Source organism: Penaeus vannamei, chromosome 3, assembly GCF_042767895.1.
Source record: "Penaeus vannamei isolate JL-2024 chromosome 3, ASM4276789v1, whole genome shotgun sequence".
Lineage (NCBI taxonomy): Eukaryota > Metazoa > Arthropoda > Malacostraca > Decapoda > Penaeidae > Penaeus > Penaeus vannamei.
In genome coordinates this window covers 10,301,330-10,308,829 of record NC_091551.1, presented here as the reverse complement: position 1 = coordinate 10,308,829, position 7,500 = coordinate 10,301,330, and the positions used below count along the sequence as shown (strand labels likewise).

The 7,500-nt window shown below is 45.9% G+C and overlaps 1 protein-coding gene across 4 annotated transcripts in view; it reads right to left on the bottom strand.

The window, feature by feature from the left end:
* The window catches only part of bif (protein phosphatase 1-binding protein bifocal), a 131,482-nt gene that overhangs the window by 94,548 nt on the left and 29,434 nt on the right, over nt 1–7,500 (bottom strand). The window lies entirely within an intron of this gene.

Below are 7,500 nucleotides of genomic sequence, written 5' to 3'. Positions count from 1 at the left end.
ATATTCCAACAATCTCTCTCTTGATCCCTATTCCCCATGCTTATCATTCGCCTTTTCTTCACCTTCCATTCTTCATTCCTATTACTCGTATACATCTCTACTCCAATCATATATCTCTTGTAAACCATTCACAATCCTTTGTCTCTTCCACACCCCCTATTCTCCATTCGAATGATATATCTCACCTCCTCCAATCTTTCCTCTCTTATGCACGAATCCCTTGTTGACACTACTCCAATCACCATTCCAATCGCACATCACTTAACACCTTATTTTATACTCAAAACTACCATTTTTTTCTTCAAAATTCCGATTTCCAGTTCCATTCACCTCTATTTACACTTCCTCATTCGAAGTTCCAATCATATACCTCTAGTATAACCCCCTCCCCCTTCCCCCTATTCCCACCCCCACCAACCCACCCGCTCGCGTGTTGCCAAACAATATGAAGCGTCAATGGTGCTTCCTGCCCTACTTCCAACCTCAATGGCGGCATTTTAATTGTTTCCATTACGTATATTTGGTTGCTATCCCTAGAGGGGGGGGGGGGAGGGAGAGGTGAGAGGGGACAGGAGGAGGTGGAGGAGGGAAAGGAGGAAGAGGAGGAAGGAAAGGAGGAGGAGGAAGGAAAGGAGGAGGAGGAAGGAAAGGAGGAGGAGGGAAAGGAGGAGGAGGAAGGAAAGGAGGAGGAGGAAGGAAAGGAGGAGGAGGAAGGAAAGGAGGAGGAGGAGGATGAGGAGGAGGAGGAGGAGGAGGAGGAGGAGGAGGAGGAGGAGGAGGGAGAGGGGGAGGGGTGTTTTGTGAGCAGGAGGCGGGCACCCGCACTCCCACATGTTTAAATCACGTTAAAGTCAGTGTGTGACACAATCTAATCGGTCAAGGGAGGGAGGGAGGGGGGGGGGTGAAAAGAGGATCCAAAAGGGACAATGCACCTGATTAGAAAGATTCGTAAAAGTGGCCAAATCTGGGCCTATGATGTGCAGTTAGATTTTAGGCGAAAGTGTATGGCGATGGTGCAGTGCATGCTGTCAGGATCATGAATTGCCAATTTTGAGTCTAGCAATGGATCTGAATCACGGAGATCTGATAAAAGGTGATTCTCCTCCCTATAACACCACACAATACCTAACGCCATCGTAGATACGTGTTATATACCAGTAAATATATTCGTAACATTGTACAGATTATTCCCTATTGTATGTACTATAATATTGCCATGACGATCTAGTACTTCACATACTACCAGAAAACAAAACCCTGTCTCGACTCTTTCCCTTTCCGGGCCAGAGCGACGTCGCAACCGACAGACGTCAGTGCAATCCCCTCACATTACGGCACATCCTGCCCTCGTACCCCCGAGAGCCCCGGCGGGAAGCCCTTGCACGACGCCCACGGCTGAGCAGCAAGGGAGCGAACGGGCGTGGTCGAGTGAACAGGGCGCCCCGAACTTCCGCCGAAGGGGACTCCAGAACGACTTGAATAACCGTCTTTTCCGCCGTTCAAGGACAAACTTTCCTTCCGCTACGCCTCTTTCCTTCACAACAAAGACACATCAAGTCGATAGGAAAACTATTCACAAGGTATGAAAATCAGCATCTGTGTCGCGTCGTTCGAGTCGTCAAGGTGACCAAGTGGCATGTATATCATCAAGTTTCTGCTTGGATAAGTTCTAGAAATGTTTCTGGTGACTGAGCGAGGATATTTGGTCATAATTTCGACAGCTTAAATAGGCCTACGTGAACTGGAAATATACAGTAAAAATCACGTTATAACAGATTCTTACTTTAGAAAGTGAATACGGCGCGAGAGTTAACTGTTCATTAAATTTCTGTTACTGAAGTATTATGCGTGCAAGGTATTCGAAATTAATGAATGGTGAAGACCGAGATCTCAAAAAGTGTCTAATCTATACTTTGATCTTTTATTCTCCCTGTAAGCTTACAGGTGTTGAAAGCACGTGTTAAGTGTCTTGGAGATTCAAAACACATGTTAGAAAATGAACACTCACGCGCACGTACGCACGCACGCACACACACACAAACCGGATATCATTTTACATAACCATAGAAATCTAACACTTGTCGGTTGGCGCTACAACTTTCCCTCAATAAAAGTGAAATTAAAGTGACACGTTATCAAGCCCGGCCAATCCCGTTTTCCGCCGTTTCGCACCACAGCGAAAACGCTACGCTTACCGGCGCTTTCGGCCGCGTCGCGCGCCGGTGCGCAAGAGCGGCACTGAGCGAAGACCTCACCGAAAGCACACTCGAAAAGACTCAGGCCCTGCAAACGTTCTGTAAATCCGCCAAACGTTTCGTGCCTCGTCGTCGTCCGTCTGGGGGGAGTCCTCCTTGCCGAAGAAACGACCACGTCTTGCGCAGCGACGGCCGGCGGCGCATCTCCGCAATCTCGGCCCGACCAACCCGCCACCGCCACCAAGGAAGCCGCCGAATTTCACTCGCCCATAAAACTAGCGCAATTGCCCTTCCTGAAAGCCCTTTCTCGTTCATGATCACCGCTCGCTTACCGGCATTATAACACGCCATCACGATCGCTGCAATTGCCGGAATTTTATTTACACGAGTAGCACAGATGACGGCTCTCCTCGCGTGAAAGCGCAGCGGCTACCGCTACTTCGACACCGCTCGCGAAAGCACTTCAAAATAATTTTAAAAATAAGAAATCCGCTTGAGCTGTTAGAAGGCTTCTGTTTTCTTCTCGGGTGAGTAACAAGAAACAATCGCTTAAGCGACACTTAAACCCGATTTAGAAGAAGCTAAAATCTGGAATACCTTCGCCACCCTAGCAGCATTTTTACCAACATATCCATCCACAACATGATCAACCTTTCCCTGGCGTGAGGCTGCGTGGCAGGGCCGGGAGGGAAGCATGTCCCTGTCGTTCTTGCATCACATCTCTTTTGTTAGACCGGTATTTACGCTGCGGTCATTATAACATCTGCTGGAAGGCCGGAAGTCTTTGTTGCTGCAATGGAAGTGCAACTCTACCGGCGCGCGCTATTACACACGCCTGTAACCCCAAGGATTAACGGTATGGAATTTTGTAGAAATAATGTCTCGAATGACGTCAGGTAATAAACATGAGTCTTGGTTTATAAATAGGCACATTCCGAGAACGCACGCCATCGGACGCACATACTCAAATTTACAGTCGCACACGCATGCGGACACGCACACAAACAAATAAACAAAAAACACCTGGATGATATTTTCTGGCCCTCCGAAACGCCCTCGTCATCCTCCCTCTTTCACAAGGCAGAGTCAATGCCCCTGCCATACAGGACCTCCCTGCCCTTTAAATGACACGGGGCCGTCTCGCGATTCCGCACGACCACGAACCCTCCATTTTCTTAAATCAATAATACGCATTACCTTTCTTATTACGTTCGAAATAATGTCCCAAATCCCCTGCTTCGTGACGATCCCAAGCAGGAGGAGACTCGAGGTGACCTTCGCAGTCGCGCGACCCTGAAAACACGTGACACGGCGTCCCGACCGAGCCAGTCCTTGGCACGAACAGCGAAAAGCCTATCGTAGAAACGCGACGATTCGGCCCATTTTGTTTCTCTCTCTCTCTCTTTCCTTTATTCTCGTCGCCTTCACGCAAGTTCGGCGGCCAAGGCGGTGGTGATGAGTCGGCATTTCTCCCCGAGAGTGGCAGAGGGAGCGACAAAGGTCCTGGCTGATCCCCATTTGCACTAATGAGCATGTCCGATCTAAATCAACAAGCTATTTATAACTGAGTGCTGGGCGGGGAAAAATAATTCACACTGACACTTATACTCCCAATACAAATACAAAGTTGTCGATAGGACATCTATCAACGGAATTGGATCAAAGTATAAAAATACGACGCAAAACCAGACATCACGACTGACGGATGAAAATATAGGCCTACGAGAGGATAACCACAACTTTGCACCGCGCGACGACCACGCAGAACCTCGCAGCAAGGGCCGCCCCAACCCGAGCGATCTTCCCCAACTCTTCTTCCCAAACTCTGACTCTTTTTAGCCAGCCTCGCACCCATCCAGGAAACGCCCGCCAGTCGCCTGACCTTTCCAGCGCGAGGATCAACGTGAGAGTTTCCCTGGCGCTGTCCTCACGCCGCCGCTTCCCCTCGCCACGCTGCACGCCCTTCCTTCTCTCCTCGGCCCCCTTCTTTCGCTCCCATTCGCATCCGGTCGCCGTAAACTCCCTTTTTCTCGGCGGCTAACCAGCTGCACTCATCCGCCGAGACGAGCAATTAGGCAATTAGCCAGACACCCTCGGAACGACGGCGACCTTCCTCCCGAGTCCGTTTCCCTCCCACGTCATCTTCCGGCGCGCGCCCACCGGCCACGCACGGCCTTGCTGCTCTCGCCAGGCACCAAGGCCAGTAAACCTGCGTAAGTTCTCAGTCAGAGGCGCCGGTCGCTGCGGCCGCGACAGCACCCTTGGTCCGTGACAGGAGAGAGTAGAAAATAGATCGACCAAGTCAGACAGACAATAGATAAAAGACGATAGATCTGAAAAAGCAGCAACGCGCACGGGGTGACAGTCACGCCCCGCGAAAGAATGACGGGCAACTGAAAATAACAAAGAGAAATGACTAATACGTTATTCATACTCTTATCAAAATCACCTGCACCATTATCGTCACGGCCACTTTACGTATTACACAGTACACAGGGTGGCCGTAGGAAATGACTAACAAGCTGTTCATACTAATTTTCAAAACTGCCACGATCGTCATCATTAAGCAAATTAACAATAACGTACACAAAGCAGGAAATAAAAATAACTAAAAATGGAAACGCTATTACCACAGTAAAATAACCCATCACAGTGACACATATACGAATAAGAATAACGATAGCAATGATAAACACTATCACAGGCCACAGTTTTACAATTAATCGCACTAAGAAATACATTAATCAAAAACTTGTACATATGACCAACTTCTCTGACAATTGTAGACCACTTTCCTCTCTTATCTTTTCTTCCCATTCAGTACTCGTCTCTGAATAGCCTTCACAGATAAGCAATATCTGAAACTAACAAGTTATACTTCTCGACATACATTTACCTTTCGATTACAGTATTATATCATAACCTTTTTTGTCGTCATATTACATACGCTGGATCCAATGATGATGATGATGATAACAATTACAAAAATATTAATAACAATAACAATAATGAGAACAAGAACAAGAATCTCAACAACAACAACAACAACAACAATAATAATATTATTATTATTATTATCAAAGATAATAATAATATCATTATTATTATTATCAAAAATAATAATAATAATAATAATAAAACAACACCAATAATAAAAAACAATGATCATCGCAGCGTACAAAATGCATAAAATACTCACAAGTTGCTGACAATCACCTCCCGCCCATAAAAAATAAATCTAACCAGCGAACAAATAGAAAATCTTTTCATTTAACCAGAAGGAAAACGGAAACAAGAACGATCTTCCTCCAAGTAAAAAGGAAAAGAAAAGAAGAAGAAAAAAAGAAAATCTGTGCCCCAGAAACCGAAGACAAAGAATAAGAACAATATGGGGGGGGAAGTCCACCCGACCCCAAACGCCCACGAGAGAATAAAAGAAAGCATCCCGCCCCCCACCCACCCCCTTCTTCTTTTTCTTCTTATTCCTCCTCCACGCCCACGACGGAAAAAAACAAACACTTTCTCTCCTCTAATTCCCTTCTATTCACAATCTTTTATTCCTGCTTTTCATCCCACCAACCCCCCACCCACCCACCCACCCCTCCTTCTTCTTCTTCTTCTTCTTTTTCTTCTCCTCCTCCTCCTCCTTCTTCCTCTTCCTCCTCCTCCTCCTTCTTCCTCCACGCCCACGACGGGAAAAAACAAACACTTTCTCTCCTCTAATTCCCTTCTATTCACAATCTTTTATTCCTGCTTTTCATCCCACCAAACGCGTCTCTGCGATTCGGAGACAAATGCTACTCACGCTTGCCTCACTTCTTTCTCTCTTTCCTCTCTTTTTCTCTTTCTTTTGTCTGTCGCACTCACTTTCTCTCATTCTCCCTCTTACGGAAATGAACAGCTTACTCTTACCTCCCCCTGTCTTTCTCTTGCTCTTTCTCTTTCTATTTTTATCTAATTCTCATTCTCTGTCTGTCTCTCTCTTCCACTTTCTATCTCTCTCTCTCTCCCACTTTCTATCTCTCTCTCTCTTCCACTTTCTATCTCTCTCACTCTCTTCCACTTTCTATCTCTCTCTCTCTTCTTCCACTTTCTATCTCTCTCTTGTTCCACTTTCATTCTCATTCTCTCTCTCATTTTCCCCTTCTCTCCCATCCCCAACCCCCCAACCCACCCCATAAAAGACAACTTTCGTCGAAAGTACCGGTAATGAGCGAAGTGGAACGGCAGCCTCCCTTCCTGCGTGTACGGGGAGATTTCCGTTCGTTTTCGCCAAACAAACATTGGTTCGTTAGTCTTACTGTACGTCACTCCGCCGTCGCGTTTTCTCCTCTCGCCGTGGCTACTCACCTGTAAAAAGGAGAGAAAAAACATACATTAGAAAGAGAATATGCAAAAAAAAAAACATTATAAAGAAAAAAAACATACATTAGAAAGAGAATAAGAAAAAAAAATATTATAAAGAAAAGAAAAGAAAAAACAAAAACACCAGAAGGAAAAGAAAAGAAAAAAAATCAAGGACCAGATCACATCAAGACTTTATAAGGAACAGGATTGTACCAGAATTGTTAAGACCTGATAACTTCCCCACGTTCACTGGCGTCACCTTAATACCACGTTCTACATACTCATCGCGAGGCTAATGCAATTATAACTGCACATACCAACTGTTACGATGGCTACCACAAGAACTACTGGGTCGGTGAGAACTATTTCTCTCGGAGTATAACAGTAGATGACTGTGACCTATGCGTTTAAATCATGCATGGCTAATGACATTTCAAATTAATCGAAGTTCAGGTAAAGGTTTTTCTCCCCCTGACTGACTGCAGAACGTGCACGGTGTTCTCCAAATAACCTCGAAAATATATAGTCCTATATGCAGTCACTAAAAAAAAAAACATTAATGTCAAAGTTCATCGCATTAAATACCGATAGAGCCACGTGTGAAGAACTGGAATGAGACAAAACCAAAGGAAAACAAATCCGCTTTGTTTTGAATCTCATAAATAGAAAGAAGTACCCGATACGTATCCTTTTTCGTGTTTCCGAATAAGGGTACATTTAATTTTAGCAGACCTCATTTTCTTCTCGCTGCTTCTATTTCTATCTGCATCTGTATACAATGTATTTGTTTTCTTGCTCACGTCCCTCCTCCGTCGCGTCCAGATTCCGTCCTCCGCCCGGCCGCTGCGCATGTCTGGGGCGAATCCGATGCGGCAGGACATGTAAAACGATCCCAGCACTCTATCTAATCACTTCCTTCGGCGGGGTACGTCCTTAAGGAGACTAGGAGAGCAGAAGG